At 38.2% G+C, this 21,380-nt stretch overlaps 1 protein-coding gene across 2 annotated transcripts in view; it reads right to left on the bottom strand.

Annotated features, from left to right (window-relative positions):
• Positions 1 to 21,380, bottom strand: part of MAP3K15 (mitogen-activated protein kinase kinase kinase 15) — a 100,707-nt gene that overhangs the window by 65,241 nt on the left and 14,086 nt on the right. The gene's annotated exons all lie outside the window — the stretch shown is intronic.

The following is a 21,380-nucleotide window of genomic DNA, read 5'->3' as shown; positions in this document are numbered from 1 at the left end:
AAGAACAAAAAAAAAAAGCATCTGCATTAAAAAGGGTAATTATTCATCACTTATTCATTCATACTAAGAAAATCTATGATAAGTTTTTCTTGTTTATTCACACTTCATGAACACAGGTGTGAATAAGGTAAAATAAAATAAGAATAAAACAAACTGAAGTCTAGCAGAGATGAAGACAGTATCACAAAAATACGCATGCAACTGAAAAAAAGCCCCAGGAAGGTAACTGAATGGATGCAGTCTGATCACAGGAATCAAGGGATTACACAGAAGCAAATGACAGTGCACAGATGCAAAGCATCAGAAATGCTAGTGGCTGTGGACTAGAGCAGTGGTGAGAAGCTGCACTCCCAGGGAGCTCTCCAAGCCCCACTCCAGCAGGAACAGCAGCAGGCTTGGAGCAGGGAGGAAACAGATCTACTTATAAACCAGCTTTACTAATGTGCTAATGAAATATAGCTTGTCCAGTGGGCCCAGGAAATGAATGCAAATTTGGGCACAGAACAGGTAAAAAATAATAAATGCTTATTTAAAAAACAGATCCCTAGGATGTATCCAGTGCACAGGGTGCTGAGAGAATGGTGCTCAGTGCCATGGATCACTGGGTCTAAGCACACTCTCCAATACAACTGTTTTCAGGGTTACATTTCGCTTCTTGGTGTAGGCAGTTTTGTGAATCATTCAATGAACAATGCTAACGTGACACCACAAATATTTCTGTTTCGGTTGTCCTGTATTTTCCTTATGATTTGTGCCAAAATATTTCACCTACAGATCTTTACACAGACGTGGGGCCCTGTACTTCAACCACAGATTTAGTATGGCTGATAAGAGAGAGATAAGAATTCCCTTAAACTTCCTGAGATACTAGTGTTGTAGTATTTCTTTTTATGTATCTGCTTCGCAAAGCTTGATGGATGAATAGAAACGTAAAGTTAATCACACTTCATCCTCAACTCCCATCTTCCATGTCAGGAGAGCCTGTTCAGCCAAACATACTTCTGAGCTTTCCCCTTCCAAATTTAGGCTCGACCTCCTCCATTGTAGACTACTGTGAAGCCAGAGCTAATGCAAACTTCGATCAAATCTTTCAATGAATGAGGAATTTTATGCAATAATGAAACATGACACACAGGTCTAAAAGACCAGTGGCGTGGTTTCCTGTGTCCAGAAGGAAAGGGCATGGGAAGGCACAGACCCTCTGTAAAGACAGAAAGCTTCCAAGTGAAGTACAAAGATCTTCACAACACATCCACTACAGGGGTGGGGATGTGCTTAAGGAGGCACATGACCAATTTTGGATGATTCTGGAACAGAACATTTAAACTCATTGCAGCAACAACTCACGTTCAAAAGAACATACTCATAAAAATGAGTCCCTCCTCCCTTCCTCTGAAGCATAAAAGATCTTTTCAACTCTTTTTGTTCTCTCATAGTTGTGCATGAAACTATTTTAACCCTGAAAACTGATCTCACTTTCTAAAGTATCCAATTGCAGTTAATTTGTCTAAGTTTTTGTTTTAATTTTAAAACAATTATGCTACGTGTATATTTTTCAGTTCAGTAAGGTAATTCATCAGTATTACTAGTACAATCTTGACTAGGTCTCTGCATTGTTGCAGCAGATGGCACATTAATAATTGCTTATATTACAGTTTACGTATTTTAACACTAGTGTGTCTTAAGAGACCAGACAGGGGAAAAGATAAATAACTATGACAACTGAAATGAAGATTAGAGATTATTATTTGTGGTAAAACAGGAGTCTGTGACACTAATAAATAATTCAACAGGAAAAACATTATTACACAGTTTAAAAACAGAGGACTTGCTTCTCTATCTGGAATGTACCTGAAGGCATCACACAATTTAATGACTTAAGCAAATGACAAGTCTTGATGTGACTATTGTGTGATTTATGGCATTGCTAGCAACAACAAAAGGAAAATGTTGGCACCAGGTTTTGGGATTTGTGAATTAAGAGTAGTAAATGAGAAAATTAAGAAATAGTCTGAAATATGCTGAAAGTCAAATAGAATCTAGGAGGCCTGACAGAGGAAAAAAGTCTGTACTGCTTTCACCTTCTGATCTAAGACTCACCTCCATCCAGCCTTATCTGTGCTGAGACCAAGAACCCTAGTCCATTATTATAGATTCATTATTTTTCAGTATTTGGAACTTCTCTTTATATAACAATTTCTTAAAAAAACAAACTCCATAACATGGTAACAGAAACCTTATAGAAGGAAAATGCAGAACTCTGCCCCTTGTTACTAGCATCCCAGTAACCTTCAGATTACTATTGCTTCAGATTATTGGCTATTTGCATCAGTTATCTTCATAGAGAGTAAATCAACAATTGTGCTAGCCTTAAAATCTGCTGGAGGAAATTGTCAGTTATTTTTCAGAAGACCAACAACGCTCCTAAAGAAAGAGAATCATCATAACTATCTTCAAGAATCCATAACTTCAGGATGCATATTCAATTTATTTTTTTCCTGCATAACTGTACAGTCCTTTAAAGGAATGAATGCCAGCTTTTATAGGGAAACAATCTGAAAACTAGGAACCCTTTGCAGCTTTCACTTAAGCTAAAACAAAAGGCTTTCAACTTTATTATACCCTGTAATCCCAGAAACTGGTAGAGGGAACAGCCCAAGGCAATAAAGCATAGCAGTAACTACCAACAGAACTGTTAAGGTAGTTTTTCAGCACAGTTTGTTATACCAGCAAACTGTCAGTGCCTTCCATTAGATCCCAAACACAAGCCAATTGTAGTGTAAAACCACTGTCAACATTCATGATGCTATTCTAGCTCTCACAATGCATTGAGTTTTCTTAAAATCTCACTACTCTAAAATCATGCTATTCTGTAAGAATCTGGTTACTCTTCTTAAAAAGAGAGAAGAATTTGTTTCAATCACAATCACAAAGTAAATATAGAGATATAACTAGAAGTTGCCTTAGAAGATAAAAATCTCATGAGACATAAACATGCAACTTTTTTCTAAGTTTAGGAACTTCTGGTTGAAACCAAGAATATTTCAGTTCAACCTGTTCAAGTTTGCAATTTTATAGCATGGACTTTGCTACCTTCGCTGGTTTGCTATAGGGCCAGTACTGTTTACAAAAACAAAAACCAACTAGGCAGTAGTGATTTATCCTGCAATATAGACTTGTACATACTATAAGCACATTAAATAGCAGCTTAAAAAAAAAAATCTTCTATTTCAGACTAACCTTAACTTCTTGTAGATTAAAACCAAGTGCTGCACTTCTGTACAAATACAAATATCAACTGTAATAGTTTAGAAATTGCTTACAAAGCACCTTTAAGAGGGAAGGTTGTTCTTACAAGCTGCAATCAACTTTTGCACAAGAATTCAGTTGTGGCTGGAGTCTGACTACAAGTTTCAGCCTACTTCCCCCTTCAGAAGAGGAAACACAAGCATATACACTGGAGGTCGGAAACTTTATGATACACTAGGGGCACTTCCTTTGGAAAAAGCATTTAGTTCACAGGTCAAAGGAACTGAGAATTGAAAGAACAGGAAATTTAATAATTAAAGTAGGTATGAATCCTCATATGAAATCGGGAACAAAGATGACCATTTCCTTCTCTTCACATATAGTAAGCACTGAATAAAAAAAAATAGTGAGATTTTGGGGTTTTATTAATGACATCAAACACAAAGTATAGAAAGAAAACAACTTTAATAGTGGCCAAATAATTTTTAATTCACTCTTTTAAAATTATTATTATATTGGCAAGACAATAAGAAAATTCTGATTCTGGTATATTATGCATCCGCACCCACTCTGGTTATAAAATGAAGCAAAATCTAAACTTAGATACAACTCACTGTTGGCAGTTCTAATGGATTTGTTAAGTGCTTTAGGAATTCCGAAAACCTGGGCATCAAATGGCAAAAATTCTGAAATGTGCTTGTCCATTGTTTGCCTGTTTGCTCAGGAAAACAAAAGGTGTGTTGTAAAGTGGCAATTTCAGGCACAGGGTGTTTTATCAAAAACAGGGCAACACCTCTAATTTGTGTCCTCAGATTGAGCTCATCATTTGCCTTTTACTCAGTTGTAGCTTTAACCTTACCTTCATCTACCACAGGTTTTATGTTACAGAATGATCTATTGGTGAAAAAGGCGTACCACACACCATAACTTATCAGTTCTGCTCCTCTGATCTAGCAAAATGGAAGGCAAGGGAAAAATCCTAAGAATTGGGGCCTTTATAAAAGCCAGCATTATCAGAACAGCAGACTCAAGGGGGAAAGTCAAACCTTTCTTTTACATTTCTTTCTGCACGTCAAATCTTGCTCTGGAAAGCAGTTTCACATCTTTCCCCATGAAGGCATTCTGCTCTGTGAATGTGAACACTGCGAGTGCTGAAGAAGTAATGCTAACTGTGTATTAGCTGAGCAGAAGCAGCATTCTTAGCTAAGGAAAGTCAGGGAGATGTCTGGTCTCATATAAACCAGTCCTCACTCCCTTCACTGTCAACACAGAGAGAGGAAAAGCACTTTTAGAGGACCATTCATCTGATCTGTCAGAAGCCTGTTTTAGGACAAGACAAGTTGCAGCCCAGAAGCACCCATATCTCTTCACTTACTATGAAGGGAGTTAAAGCCAACTGCAGACACCCACACTGACGGTGTTCAGTACTACAAGCCCCCTCCACAGAGTCTCCGGCTCTGTTCTGAAGAATTTTGTTAACTGCCAAGGCATTTCAGTCAAGAACGATATCATATCAGCAGATGTTCCCACCAGCTGATCAACAAATTGGTGGCCAACACAGAAGGACTACAGCTCTTTCTCATCAGTATTTTATCTGCAGTCTCTCTGCCTGTGAGAAAGAAAAGGAAGGACTGCCACAATTCAAACCCTCAGCTAAGATTTCCAAAGGTGTCTCTGAAAAAGCTGCTTGAGTTTTCCATAAACTGGGAGCTCATTGCTGAATCCCAGCTTACAACATTGTTTTGACACTCCATAAATATGATTATACAACTGTGCAGGTGACTGACTTTGAGGTGTTTTTGCATATATTATCTCAGCCCAGATTCTTTTCTGCTACTTATATAGTCTGATTGATTAGTTACATTGAAGCATCGACTATAACCTCCTGGCTTATCGTTGAAGTTAATACACAAGTTAAATTCTCAGCAAAATTACCTTCAAGTCAGATACAAGCATTACCTTTCCCTGCAAGGCGATGACATTGATAATCAAGCCAGTATCAGCCTTTACCTTCCCCCACCCTTTCATACCGTAGCTTGTGAGGTCCTGGGAGCTACATCGCCTCAAGCCTGAGGGAGCTAACTCACAGTGGTGCAAGAGGTCACAAAAAAACCCCACAACCAAACCAAAAAAGAACGTGTACACACACTGTCACTGGAAACTCACTCAAGTACACACCTCTTTGCACAGCCACCTTGAAGGACTGTAAAAATTTAACGACTCTGGCACTAGAATCAAAGTCACTGATCTTTATTTACCCACCACAATCATATCAGATGGGTCCTGCCAAGGTCTGCATGCTGCTAATAAATGAAATATGAAAGTCATGATAGGCAATAGCGATCAATATTTATACCACTTCTTTGTAAAATTACAGCCTTCAAACACCTAGGTTAGAAATCATGAGGGATCTCATCACTTGGATCTTAGCCATTTGAACAGTTTCATGGCTCAGGCAGATGAATGCTTAGGCCTGCCTGCAACTCCTCTTTCCCATGACCCACGGTTCTGATTCCTTCTCTCCCCATTCCACCCTCCTCTTATCCTGCAACCTATATTCAACTTGATAATTTCTGCCTAACTTAGCAGTGGCACAGTAACAGACAGAAGCTCTGTCACTGCAGCTAATCAGTCCTGTGAGTGGTATCAGCTACCAGCTTTCCACTAGCCTCCTGGAAAAGTACTTTAAGAAGCCAATAGACTTTACAACAAGTAAAAGAAATAAAGGTTAAAAACTTAATTTCATGAAAACTTACTTTTTACATATCATATAATAAAACAAACTTTCATCTGTAACTAAAAAATCTGATTCTGTAAGGACTAGAAAGACTCTGGTCGGAGATAGTACACACACAAACACCACTGAGATATGGCCATCCACACTGTTTTATAATCTTATTTATTGAGTGTCAAAACAAAGTACTTAAACTTACAGTGGCCGTTATTTAAACTTTGTAAGCATGCACCAAACAGAAGTAAAAAAAGAGGCAAACTAAAGCACTTCGCTATTGCAGTTTGACATCCATCATTTGACTGTGTACAATGTAAAAGCAATAACTATTAATCACTGCAAGTTTCAGGAAAAATAATCCTTCCTTTAAAAAGCTAATATATAATGTGAAATACTCTGTACTCACTACCTAATTATTGTTAAAATATGCTTAAGAATCTTAACATTCTAAGAAACTTTTTTGAAACACCATAGCTCATTGGAGACAAGCAACTGTGGAGTATTGGGGGAACAAAGCAGTTCCCACCTGCCTCAGTGGCTGCAGAAGATGAGCAGTGACACCATGACAGAGGCGGACAAGACTGCAGGAAGAGAAAAGGCAGTATCATGGCTTCAGCAGCTGAATGCTTGCCCATGAAACTGAACTCCACCTCTGCTTCTTTCACAGCTGCTGTGTGATGCTAGCCTAGTCACATAACCCGAGATCTCAGAGATGGACTTGGTGACCATACATTCACTGAGATTCTGATTTGGGGAAAGAGGCATAATCAAAACACCCCCACTGGAACACAAATAAAGTGGCTTTGAAAAGACAGCCCTCGTTTTAAAGATAGTTTGTAATAAACCCAATGCCTTTAGAGAGAATTCCTAATATTTTACATAAGCTGTTCCCTCCTATCATCCAATTGTACCTCAGCATGAGTTACAACTCAAATAGTCTCTGATTTATCATCTGTACTCTTCCACCTGCAAAATAGTTAAGCATCTACAGAGTAATCAATATGCCTGAATCTTACCTCAAAAAAGACAGACATTTACACTTCCCATGTGCTCCTACCCAAATGAGTACTAACAAAGCAACATTCAAAACTCCTCAAAGCGTATTTAAATAATCTACATTTGTTTCCCTTTTTGTTATTCACAGACATTAGGCAAATGAGGATCCAAAGAAGTCACATACTTCTTGCTTTTTCCCAAATTCATTATCACTGATTGGAAAAGGTTTCCAAATCTACGTATCCAGGACACTAAAAAAACCAATTTACCCATCACAGATTATCTGAGAAAGATACTGTTCAAAAACTTTCCCCGTTTATATGCTACTAGTATATTAAAAAATTTGACATAGATGCTAGACAACCATAATGAGTCGATGTCTCACATCGTACATGCTTTTCACTATGATGACAGGTCATTAAGGATAACATCGTTTCCTAAAATTTTTCTCTAAGCCAAAGAGCCTACTAGTTCTACAAAATCTGTCATTTCTCTGCCCTATTTATCAGCAGACAAGAAATGAAACAGTGGAGTAAATTAAAAACAGGCACTTCACACTTGCTTGCTGCAGGAGTAGTGTGCCAAGTGTCACATGAGACTATTTCCACTGCAGCAACGTTTACTAGAGCTGAGCTAGCCAGTTGAGAGAGCATACAGAAAAAACACCCCAACCCTGAACCTAGTTTGAACCTTGCCTGTAGTCCTGGGGGGGGGGGGGGGGGGGAGGGGAAAGGTGAGCTTTATTTAACTTTTCCTACACCTCTGCACTTCCTACACTGGGTCATAAAAGGCAACGAAAGGGAATGAATTATCAAGAAAAAAAGATCACTTACGGGATAATCTGGTCTAAATCAAATTGAGAAGAGTACAAAATTCAACAAGAAAGGCTATTCCTTCCTCCCCGACTGCAGGCAAATCCATTTCTAGGCCAAGGAGATTTAGATAAGCTCCAAACTTTTTAGACATTTATCCAAACTAAACCACTTGAAAGTTACCCATCATTTAATGTTGAATACCTTGGCTGGGGAGCCGAAAAAACCTGCCAAATCTGCACATCTCCAACAGGTCGCATACTGGCCAGCAACATATATCAAAAACATTTGAAAAAACAAAATTATGCTGAGCTTTATCTTCTGCCCAAAAAGATTATAAGAGATATGAAAAGTAACCAAGATAATAGGCATTACAATGGAAAGAAAAAAGTTTCAGTACATTAAAAGCTCCTAAGTCTGGGTTAAGCTAAGACCTTCATGCTTTTCTTTATGAATTAAAAAATACAGCATACACAGACAAATTAGACTTTCTTACTCTACTCTGAATCTCTTATTTTTCCTAAACACTTATTTTTTTTCAAAACAGACATGAAGAGACATCTCCATCATTAACACTGGGAACTTGTACGCATCAAACTGAGGTATCCCACCTCATAAGTAGATTACAGATTTCCTCTTTATGCTGTCATTTAGGACCCACATAAAAGCAAAATAAATTATATGAAGAGAAATTTTTAATTGAGAAAAAGCAGTATTATTAAAATGCAAATGAAAATAAAATTTACATAAAGCCACAGCATCCTCCATAAGCCAAGAGACTTGCACTCACATAGATACAGAGTTCTTCATTTAATATGCTGGATACTGGGCAGATGTGGATTCAAACTGCTGTTTTTAACTTTCCTATAAACAGTACAAGCTTTATGTGCCAGCCTAAAAGACTTCATGTGCTACTGAAAACATCCCTACCACTGAACACTGTAATTCCAAAAACAGGTAACATTCATTAAAAAAATGGGGAGAAAAAAACCCCATCTATTTCAAGGCACTAAGTAGCGATCAATAAAATCTAGAGTTTCAGTAGAAGCTGGTCTTTCGAAAGCAAAGTCACAACTATTATCTACTTACTCTTCAACTACCTTATAAATACAATATACGTTATTATTTCCAGCATGTAGACAGGAAATACTAAATACGAACAGAGCTTGTTCGTTGTTACAGCAGATCCATTCCAGATTTCCCTACTTTAACTACGATTATAACTAAAGTAAGAGACCCAAAGCTAATAAATCATAAGATCTCTGTAGAATCAGAGGAATATTAGTACTTCATCAGACACAATGAATCACATGAAACTGTGATTTTACAAGCCTCTAAACATGGTCTCCAGCATTCATTAAACATAACATGGAACAGTTCACCTCAAAATATTCATACATTTAAAGCTGTCACAAGATGAATCCCAGCATGGATGCTGACGATACCTCAGTTTAAATATTCAATGGTGTATTTTTTTTCTTTTCACCTTTTCCTTGTAAATTTAACTCTACAAGTATTGTTTTGAGGCTGAATTCTTGCAGTGTTCTATTTATCACACAGCTGTTCTATCATATCATACACTGCTGTTCAAATCAGCAGTCTATGAGTACTTCCATTGTACAAAGTCCCAAACAGACTTAATGAAAGGTCTGGTACTTCTTGATAGGGCATCCTTTTCTTCTTATTTTGCAGAAAGACCAAAGTGAGATTTGGGGATGATCAGCAAAGAACAGCAAACCCAAAACTTAAGAAAATGTTGCTGGAGCTGTGGGAATCTTTATTAATGTGCAAGTTTTTCTACTAAGTAAATTTTCCCTTTTTGAAGATTTCTGAATTCTGTGTATTGCACCTTCTGTAGAAAGGATGGGTGCCAAGCCATGACACTAAAGACAGACTGCTTTACCCCACATTCATGCATATTCACCCTAGCACCACTTCTCTGCATTGCCCCAGTGATCACAATGTAGTGTATAATAATCCATAGATCAGAATTCAGTAGTTCAAAAAAACCTAATGTTTGTCATATTATTGTTGTATTGCTAAATTAGTTTACAACTTTAAACTGGCAGAAAAAGACAACTGCAAATGATTGGAAAAACTTACAGGTTTGTGCCTGTAAGTAAGGCTTGAACCATGAAGCAGGGACAAAACTGAATTTTAGTTCACTAGAGTCTGTGCTGGTTTCAAAAGCACACTTTCAGATGCAGTAAGGAAAAAAGAAATACATGAATTACTGCAGTGATGTTTTCAGATGGCAAGCAGTTTCTAAGAAAATCAAAATTTGTGTTACCAGGTCATCCAAACACTGTGCAGAGTCCCGAGGCATTTTGACGCACATTGGCTGTGTATCTTCAGCATACATCAGCAGAACCTTCCCATCCGTTCTGATACTGCCTGATTTCACTTGACTAAACTAGCCTTCATTTAAAGATTAAGTTCTTATAATCACAGCAATGGTATTAACTGTGACAGACTGTACATAAAAAAATCAACATCACTGGAATGCTGTTTGGTAACTGAGTACATGTCATTATTATCTTATTAGCAACCTCCAAGATAGGAAAGAAGACTGAACAAACTTTCCTATGTTGCACTGCTTCTAAAGAAAGAATGTTACTAGTGACATTCGCTAAATTCTGCTGCAGAATACCTGGAGTCAGTGGTCTGACAGATTGTTATATAGTTATGGACCAAGCCAGAAAACCAGGTCTGTGCTTTTACAGCACGGTTCTTACTTGTGGCCAGGCAGTCACAGGGCTGCCTCTGCACCGTTAGAACCATCCTTTTTACCGTGTTCTGGACTGCAGTATGACTATGGGACACCCAGGCTTATCAGATGATAACAAATGCTGTTGAAAGTGGGCGTTTACTGCTTTTTCCTTTGGAACTAGAGTTTGGCTGCTGTTCACTAGTTGGAATTAAGTATTAGGCTTGCAAGACAAGACTAAATAAGCATGTTTTCCAAGGGATTTGTGAAAAGTGTTCAGGGAGTATGACAACAGTAAGTATGTTCATGAATATCAGCATATGCTCCAGAAGAAGGGATCTATTCAACACATTGCAGCATTAATTTTTCATGAATCCTTAAAGCTTTATCAGCTTTGATGAAACACAAGTCAAAGTCAGGGTTGAGCAACTACCACAGTCAGATCTGAGGCCCCACAGATTGATTAAAGACACAATAGAATAGCAACTGCCACCACTTTCAGTGACTGCAAAGTGGAAATTCAGATTTGAAGACATATTGAAGGAAAAGGATGAACAGTACATTGCTAATCTGTGCCTTGTGAATGTGTTGCTGTGGGAGTCTGCAAGAAAGTTTAAGATCCTAAATTCTGAATATGCATCTTTAAAATTGTCCAAAATACCAAGACTTAAGGAAATTAACTTGTTATTCTTCTCAGAAGTTGTATTATATCTTCTCAGAGGCAATCATTACTGCAAAACAAAGAACATGAAGAGGCATTAAAGGATAAAAAAAGTAATACAAATTTAAAAATAATCAAGCATTCTTTTGTGCCTTAATTGCAAGCCAGAATATCAAGGCAATTTCTGGTGTTCCAAAGACAATATGAAGACTTACCTAGTTTTGTTCTGTAACTGTTATAATAATCACAAAGTTAGGTTTATCAACCTTAAAACTTAATTACCATGAAAACAAAAATATTCATTTGAACCATTTTCAGACTTCTTTTCATTCTGGTTCCGATACCTTTCTGCACCTGACAACAATCCATAATTTGTCAGTTGTCTTAAGGACCATAAACAACAGCAGTAGCAACAGGCACAATGCCAGGCTTTGAGCTTGGTAATCATGTCCTTTTCTCAAACTGGGTTTAAAAAGACCGAAGAGTGTCAATTTACAAATAAAAGTATCTGAAACAAATAACCCTGTTCCACAAAAGACAGAGATGATGCTGATTAAAATGGACAGTTACTCTGTTAAACAGGATTATGCACACAGAAGCTCTGCTAAGTAAGATAGCCTAGTGCCAAACAGTAATGCCATTGTAAGCATTAGCTTTTCCCCTGCAAATTTTAACTATTGACTAAGATTAGAGCAGCAGAGAGGACTGGTCTAGCACTGCTGGAAAGCAACACACAGTCAGCATACAGCCTTGTACTGTTTTCATTTACCAATTCCCAACTCCAGTTTCACCTTGTCACTCTCAAGAGAAAAGGCAAAACTAACAAGAAGTCTATTCCCTCAACAGACACACAAATCAGCAGAATTAAAAAAAAAAAAAAAAACAACAACAACCAAAACCAAAAAAACCCACACCCAACTTTGTTCTTTCTTCAGCTCCTGTGACAGAAAGGCAGCAACAGTAGAGTTAATGTACCTAGTCTCACACTAGTGAAATGATTATTGGCAGATATTCTTCTGCATTAGACAAAACCTGCAGCCTTTCTGTGATTGCTAAGGTAAAGATGCTTGATTCAATACAATTCTTTCTGGCTGAACTAGCTACTAAATTTATGTAACAAACTTAAAGGGAGAGAGGAAACAGTATAACAATCAATTGGCAAATAAGTCACTATCCCAAATGTAAACAATGTAACTCCCCTGTTATTTTCTCCACAATCACTTTCCTGAATCTACAACTCTGTTCTTGACAGGCCTGGAGGCAATGGAGTACAACAATTCATGGAACCAAAGCACTGCTGCCACCAGTAGGAAACTGAAGATTTTTAGAGAAAGTTTGTTATCATGCTGATTTACATGGGAGTTTGTTTTGTTTTCAAGAACTAATGTATTTTGGGCTTAGACCTCAAAAGCTTTAAATATTATGTGAACAATGTTTCTCAAATTGTTGAGAGGCCAATGATCATCACTGACTGACCTACAGTTCTGTGCATGAAGGCATTTCTTCCTAAATAGAAGAAAAAACACTAACAGCAGAGTCTAGACATTTCCTTCCATCACTTGATAAAATGAAACAAAAAAGAACCGAGTAAAACAGGGTTAAAAAGCACTTCAAGATACTTCCATTTACAAATACCATTTGTTTTTTCCCTTAAAGAGATACTGAAGAATTTTTTTAAAATAATTTAAGCATAAAAGCAGCATATACTACAGTAGACACAACTATATGCACACAAATTCAGCTATGAAAAACTGGAGTACTTCCCTTAATACCGGACTTAGCTATATCATCGCAGATCAGCAGAAAGTTAGGAACATAGTCTTAACATGCTATTTTGGATTTGTGCCTATCATCAGGGCTTGCTTCAGTCCATGAAAGATCATGCTTACCAAGGCTGGGATCATGCACTTTCAATGTAAGAAAAGCTGGGGTACATTTTTTTAAAGTTGTGAATCCCATTTGGCTTTGAGCTCCAAGGCATAACTGTTGTTGAACTACTGACTTGGACCAAAGTTTGAATGCTCAGAAGCTTTACTAGAGAACAGCTGAAAATTTTCAGTTCTGCCACCTTGAACACCACAGCAGAATCATTTACCTTGCCTGGCTGAGTATTATAAAGGATAAAAAAAGCAAGCACAGTTTATCATGACACAGTGATCCAATACTTCTAAGTGTCAGAATTGATCCAGCTTTGGGTCCCTCCTTGCAGACTACAGTGATGCAGCTTTTGCTCCTGGCATGCCTCTATAGCCAACCCAACCTTCCAGGAAAAGGTGAAGGTACTTGCAACGCTCCTAAGAGAAAGACGACAGGCTAGGTGAAATCATACTGTGGGGCACGTTTGGCCCATCAGCTGCCTGCTAAATCCCGCTGACCGCAGCAGAGATGGGAGCTATGCTGTTTATAGCAAGCCTACACCCTGGAGCAGGATAAATTAACAGCTGCGCTCCCTCTCTTGGCTCAGGGCAGGCACCCACATTGCTGTCCAAAGGTAGCTTGAGGCTACAGCAATTCACAGCCCTGCTGAAGTGCAAAGCAAACAGAGCCTACCGCGTTTGCAGATTTCACGTGCAAGTGACAAATCTTGTTGAGGTCCTCCGAGGAAAGACCCTACACCTACCCTGACTGACTAATTGCAGCCACCTTAACATCACCGCAGGGTGAAAAGAGGCAGCAGCTAGGCCAAGCCACCACCACGGGGGATGCTCCTCCGTGTGAGTCAGATTAGAATGATGCCTCAGGGACCAACGGCACACACAGGTTTGCAGCAGCGTGGACAGCCAGTGAGTCTGAAACAGAGGGCATCTTATGAGCAGAATATACAGGAAGCCAAGAAGTCTGGAGTTCTCACCCGAGCTCTGCATCGTTTAAACATCAGAAGAGCTCTACCTCAAGCTTCTAGTTCTGCAAACCAGGAACATCACTTTTTATCTAGGGAGTGCATTGACACTTGTTAACATGCAAATATAATTTGACAATTAAAAAAAGCAATGTACGATTACACTGATAAAAGCAGAACATGACTGCAGAACATAAAATAAGCAACCACGTATCTATCATAATTTGCCTATTGTATGGGAGGATGGAAATTAAAGCAGTGTAATTAACCCACACAAGCAAATATTTCCTTTTTTTTAATAAAAATAAAATAAACTTAATTTTGTGACCTCAGGTCTCACCGAAACAACTTATAAACCTATGAAGAATATGCTACGCATGGCATGGCAAGTCTAAACAAGCATGCAGTCACTGTGAAGGAGACCAGTGGCCAGGAACCAGGCTCCCACATCAGGAACATCACATGCCCACCCTGTTGGCCCAAGCCTGTCAGCCTCACATACAGCTGCTTTTCAGGAGCTCTCTGATGTCACCAAGAGTCAACTTGAAATGCAACAAGGCAGGACCACAGATCTGTTTGCCAAAATCTCTTGGCCAAATGGCAGAGCAGATTCCTTCAGAGTAACTTTGGAACTATATTGAAAAACACATTTGCATATCATTCTTGAACAAAACAGAAAAGTGACCTTTAGAATTTGCTGACAGGTATGCATAGCCAGCATGGTTTTTTCCCTCCTATCAGTAATCAGAACAATACTTACTTATATGAAGAATTCCAGAAAATGCTGCAGAAAAGTTTCACTTTCAAAAAACATTTAAGCAATATTTAAAAAAACAAAACTAAACAAAAAACACCTTAACTGCAGTGTTTTCAAGGCCATAAGTGTGACAATAATTGGTCTTTGGATCAAAGGCAGCTCAAGGTACATGCAGTTCATCTTTTCAGAATAACCCTGCATGTTCAAATTTTCTAAATCTTTCCTAATGGCTGTAATGGGCATAAAAGCTTCTAACTAAGCCCATTTAAAAGTGAGAATCAACAAGGCTTTTAATCATACAGTGCAAAATATTACTTTCAGAGTAAATTAAACTAGAAACACACACAATTTGTATTATATTCTGGGGGAAGATTCCTTCTTAGCTGATTCAACACCTAGTAACCATCTGATGTGTTCCTAGCTACAAAACCCAGTGACACGAGGTTCACAGTCAGATTCAGAGAAGTCTTCTCAGATTTAATATTTAAGCTCAGGAGGAGAGAAAGACAAGCAGAGAAAATGGACAGTTGTAGGTTGGGTTATTTTTTGGTTTTGTTACTGTTTTTTTTCATGCAAGTAAGTTTCATGCAGAGGAAAGAAAAGGAAAAAAAGAACCTCATTCCTCTTTTTTTTTTTTATTTTTTTCCTTTATCCAAAGGTCATGGCACGGAAATGAGTTACTTCACATAGATAGTGCATGCACACATACATAATCTCACTTTGGAGCGATGAAAGAAGTCCAAATTTGCATGGCTAGCACCAGATTTTTAGAGATGCAAACTACTTCATTCAAAGCTTCATGAAAAGGTAGGACTCAGACTAGGTTTGGATTGTCAGTATTTTTTTCCATATGACCCATCACAACTAAAAAGAGATGTTAGTTCCAAAAGGAGAAGTAATAAAACAGAATCTCTCTCCATTAGAGAATCAAGGTACTTCTTTTTGCTTTTAACATCTTCATCATTCTCTGAATACAGCTCTGATCTTGCATTTGGCCCGCGGCAATATACCAAAGGAATGTTACTGAATTCCACCTAACCTATTTATGGTTATTTCTTTGCATGTTTCTAAGCTTGTTTGGCCAACATTAGAGGAGATATTTCACAGAATACATCCAAGCTCAACCAAAGTGAAGCCTTTCAGGTTACACGCAGAAAAAGCAACGGGGTTGAGGCAAAGCCATTTTTCACAGGCGACCAGGTAGAAAAGAGTGTTCTCCACTGATGAGCAAAAGCCTGCAAACCTCTGAATGCAATTAAGCTTTTTTGCAATACTTCATGTTGGAAATTGACCCCAACTAATATCATTAAAGCAAAATAAACTTCTTGAATGTAACACGTCCCACAGCACCTGAGATGTATTGTAACATATAGACTTGATGGATAGCATCAGGCTTGTTACTGTCCTTTAAAACTCATGCACTTGGACAGGAAAGGATTACAATAGTCGTATATTACAAGGTCTTGTTATCAGAATATTTAGGTTGATGGCACAATGCAGAGCTTTGCTGAAGACACCTGTAGTCGCTCTAGATGTGCAGTACCACACAGAGATAAAGGATCAGGTCCTGAAAGCTCTGCTGTTGTATTAAAGCAGCACAATATCCACCGCAGTCAGCCCTAGCCTCTTAGCCATCATTTTCCCATTCTGAAGATGGTTTGCTTCTCTTCACATTTCTGTATTCTGTAGTATATACATCTCCTGAGATTTAAAGCAAATACATTTGAGCCAGTTGGAAGGAACAAGAAAGAAAAAGTATTAAGCATTCCTCAGAAAAACAACAGACTCTGCCTGGTGAGGTAAGCTTCAGAGAACTAACCCTTAACCCCTTCCCCACTGTTGCCCAGGGGCAAATACAAATTGTGGCAAGAAGGTTTCTCGAAGTTTATTTAAGAGCCTCAGCTCTCTGAGAATGACTCTCACCTTCTGTCAGAGATTACAGTCCCTGAGGCAGAGTCAGCAAGACAAGCACGTGCCTCCAGCTCAGCAACACTAGTTACCTTGCTGTATATTGTCTTCAACCAGTGACAAATATTTACTATACCCTGACTTACTAGCCTTTGGGCTAAAGAAGTTGAAGCATCCCTTCCAGTTCTGAAGTGGGGACACTGTCCTTCAGAGCAGGCAGTGGGGTACAGGCAATAACGATTCCTTCAGTGGCTGCCAGAGTCTGACAATTATGTTCCGGAATATACATTTTCTCCTTCTCCTCTCCTGGTGTAACATGAAGAAAAGGTTTCAGGGACAAGATATTAGGGTTATATTAAGAGTGGTTCAACTACAGTACAGAAGTAAGGAGGAGCCATGTTTCAGTCTCTGTCTGGGCCCTGTCCCAAGTCTAACGTTGGCTCTGAGTGAAGACGGAGCTGCAGAGACAGATATCAGACAGTGCATTTTGGGGCTGCCCTATCATGCCAGATGCTGGTTAGAGAAGTTCATACATAGCAAAACAACAGAAACAGACTTCAGAATGTTCCACTATACTAACAAATGATTTGACAGAGTTTCCTGGATTGTCAGAGGAATATTTATTTTTCTCAGGCAAACTTTTAGCTTTATTCTTCAGTACTCCAATCAGTCTCTCTCTAGCTTGTCTTCTTTTTAGTCAAATTTCATCCTGCCGACATTTAGAGCAACTACAGTCACCTCTAAATGCTGTGGTCAAATGGTTGAAGAAATATTCCAAGCTTCAAAACAGATTCCTGTACATCCCTCATGAGGTAAAAGGACGATCAGCTACAGAAACAGGATTTCACAGAACCAAAACTCATACAACTGTAGAGGCCACTCTTTCACTTAAGACTCTAGACAAATACCGTGGCACTTCAGGCAAGAAGTCTTGATGAAGTTTCAGGCAGAGCAGTAAAAGCTACATTTCTTTCTATTTAGCATCACCCTTCCATAGGCACAAGTCAGACATTTAACTCTGAAATCATGTTTGCTTTCTTAGTACATCCAGAACAGAAAGATCCTTTGCAGCTATGGCAAGAGCACAAAAAGGCTGAATCACTCTACCTGTAACATCACTAACCAAGCCACACTCACCTTTTCACTCTCTCTTAACTTGTTGATGAATGCACTACACTGCCTGCAGTTTTATTTTCTACATGGGACAATTCTGAAGAATTTTTTAAATCTTCATTTAGCTCCTAGTCTCACTGTTCCTGTATAAAATTGCTTTTATTTTGTGCAAAAAAAGCTTCACACTAATGCCTGGTATCTGTGGCTTTCAGTCTAAAAATACTGCCTCTCTTTCTTCCCAGAGATACGGTCAATGCATGCAAGCATCCTTGCTGCTTCTCTATTAGGTAGACACCATCACCCACTTCTGCATAACATAAATTACTTTGTTGACAGCTTGTTTCTAGCATATACAGAGCAAAGAGACCTCATCTTTCTGTTATCAAGCCCTTACTTCAGGGCTAACTCTCAAGTGCTGTACTTCCCATTTAGCAAAGCATCTGAGAAAGTTCAGCGATTTCTTAAGATGAGGGTCATTCAGCATTGTCTGCTGGTCTGCAATAACTAAAGGCTTAAGTCACGCTTCTGTTCATAACAAGATTTCAAATGATAGGAGGTCAGTAATGAGTACACTCAAGGAGAAAAGAGACATCATATTCTTATGGAATATAGGGTTTTTTTGCAGTACTCAGTGGTTTACTGAAAAATCATCTACTAGAAAATCTGCCTGCAGACAGAAAGAGGAGGTTCCTGTTGATCTTTTTCTTTGCATCCAGTCCTTAAAGTTTGCTGGTTTTGTCATCAAAGGTACTGATTCCAAGAATCATTATATTTTAGATTCATACTAAATCAGATGGATAAGCTTGCAGAGAGGGGAGACGAGCTTGTCTTATGACTTTAAAAGGCTACCATTCCAGGCAGAGTAGGGGGAAAGGGATAACACATAGCACTCTTAACAAAGACCTCGTGTTACTATTCACAATGAGATGGACCTCACTGCTTGGTCTTTAAGCGTTAGTAGATGGTTAAGGTTCCAACTACTAAACCAAAAGATGGCTATGGGCAAACATCCTGTGGAGAATTCCCACTCTAATAACAGAGCAAGGTTCTGCCCATGGTGTACAGAAAGTAAATATATATTATAATAGATACCTTCACCATATGGGAAACATCTGCTCGGTATCTTACACAGGCAGTAACAAAACTTCTTTAGATTTTTTCTTTTTAAAAGGAAACACACAGTAGTTTCCTAACAGAAAGTTCATAATGAGCCACAGAACTGCTCAAATTAAAACCCATTCTTAATGTTGTTCTTCGTTAAAAAACGAATAGATGCCAACATTACCAAGCCAGCACATATTCTGGAAAAAGAATATGGCAACAATTAATTGTATCTATAAAATGTAAAAATTAAAAAGGGTTGATTTTTCAAAGGCTAAAGAAATTGCAGGGTAGCAGATTCAGAATGCTGCTTGTAAATGAACAATTATCAGATGCAGCATTTTTGGATAATAGCTTGATATATGTTCAAAAACATGAGGCAGGGAGAAGCCAATAATAAACAACACAGAACAAGAAAACAAGCAGGGCAGAACAAAAATTCTCCAGAAACAATGATGGATCATTGTATATAAAAGACGAACTGGAGAGAGAAATAAAAAAAAAGAAAAAGAAAAAAAAAGAGGCAGCACTTTAAAATCCATGTTAATGAAAATCCAATATGAAATTTAGGTCCACTGATAGTCGATACCAGAAAGATGAAAGAAAAAAGAAAAAAGGGAAAGAAAACAATAAAGTGAAAAGTGTAACATATTTTTTGCCTCTTTGCAGAATGAAGCAAGAGGATCCAGTTATTCTATATGACACTTAAAAGAAGCAAAACTTTCCCCATCGCTAGCATGTAGGAGGAAGAAATGAAGCAGCAAGTACCAAGATAAAGACATTCACCTCAATGTGCCAGCGTAATTCTATAGGTTTTAACTCAAGGTTCTGACAGAGGATTTCTCAAAACATCAGTCTTAGATATAGTATAGGAATTGGGAAAACTCCAGTGGATGGGGCAAATGCCAGTACAGCCTGACTATTCAAAACAAGTAAAAAAAAAAAAAGAAAAAAAAAAGGAAACTACAGAGATGTTCAGTTAAAAAGAGACAGTAACTGCTGCAATGCAAGAATAAAAAAGCTGTTAAAAATGTTGATGCTAGAAGAGCTACTTATTAAAATACCAAAACAACAAAACAGCAAAATAAAGAAAATTATTGTTTACACTTAACAGCATTTTTTTAAATTAAGGATGCTTGCATTTTCAGGGTAATGTTGCAGTTACTGGCAATGAATTTGGGACCCTGACAGCAAATTAATTCTAAAACAGTACTAACACATTCAGCATAGTTTTCAAAAAAATATATACAGACAAATTAATCTCTCTGCTTTTTGACAGCTTCCTGGTCTGGCTGATAAAGGTGACTCATGTTAATACATTTGAGTTTCTCTTAAACAGGTAATTTATCCTTAAAGAATGCGTTGACCAAAAAGTTTGCCAAATGAAGGCATACATTACAGATTAAAAAGTTGTCCCCCTGGCTGGTCTCAAGAAATCTAGAAAGAAATCCACACAAAGATTATTTTGAACAGTGTGCTTCAGAACAATTCCTGGTTCAGGACTTTGCAATTAGTTTTTAATTGACACTAAAAATGATATAAAGTATTTGCTTACTAAACCTGGATATGAGATTGTTGCGGAAGTATCCAGTAACAAGGCACTTTACTCTTACGAAGTGATATTAATCACTGATAAAATGATCTTGATCCTACAAGATGACTTCTGTGCAGAAGTCTGCAAAGGTAGGTCACATTCCCAGACAAGAGGCGCTCACTTCAGAATGCAGCAACTTTAGAAAACATTTTAAATAATAACTGCCTCAAGCTCTCAGTACAATGCAGAGCAGTGTGTGCATAATACATTAATAGGACTATCAGTAGAAACAGATAAATAATTTTGCATTTATGAGTACACTATTATGCTTACCTTCAGAAGGGCTACAAAAACACTGGAGATAGACAAAGAAATTGCTAGTTCATGGTTGTGTACTAAGGCACACAAAGACACAAAGCGTGTATATTTACTACGCACTTGCCAACCTTGCCAGCAGAGGTACAACACAATCCCATGACTGGGAAGTTAAAAAACAACAGTAACAACAGATACGAGTTCCTCAATATTTGGGTGACTTACCAGGGGATGAAACAGACTCATCATCATATCAGAATTCAAAATAAGACTAAAGTTTTAAGAAGTGTTATTTCACGAAGTTCTTGTGAATCATCAACATGGATTTAACAGTACTTTCCCTCTTTGGAGTCTGTGAATGCCCCGGTTTCCTAATCCCTGCTCATATGGCTATGAGATAAAGTATGCCTGCAACATGTCCACATAGTTTGATTCATTTTAATAATACCTATAGACTCAGGGCCTTCCTCTACTTGGTCAAAAAGCTCGCAATTCTCTGCCATAGTGCCCAGCCAGCCACTTCTCCCGAGTGGAGAAGCTTTCTTTTGAAAACATCAGACACCAACCACCAGCTGGAGCCTGGACAGGGCAGGCAACACTCACAAGTCTTCTTCCTCAAGTGTGCGTTTCTACAGTCCCTTGTTCACAGCAATGCTG

The sequence above is a fragment of the Falco punctatus genome, assembly GCF_963210335.1.
Source record: "Falco punctatus genome assembly, chromosome: 2".
In the NCBI taxonomy this organism is placed as follows: Eukaryota; Metazoa; Chordata; class Aves; order Falconiformes; family Falconidae; genus Falco; species Falco punctatus.
Note: the sequence above shows the minus strand (reverse complement) of the source record. Positions and strands in the feature narration are given on the sequence as shown.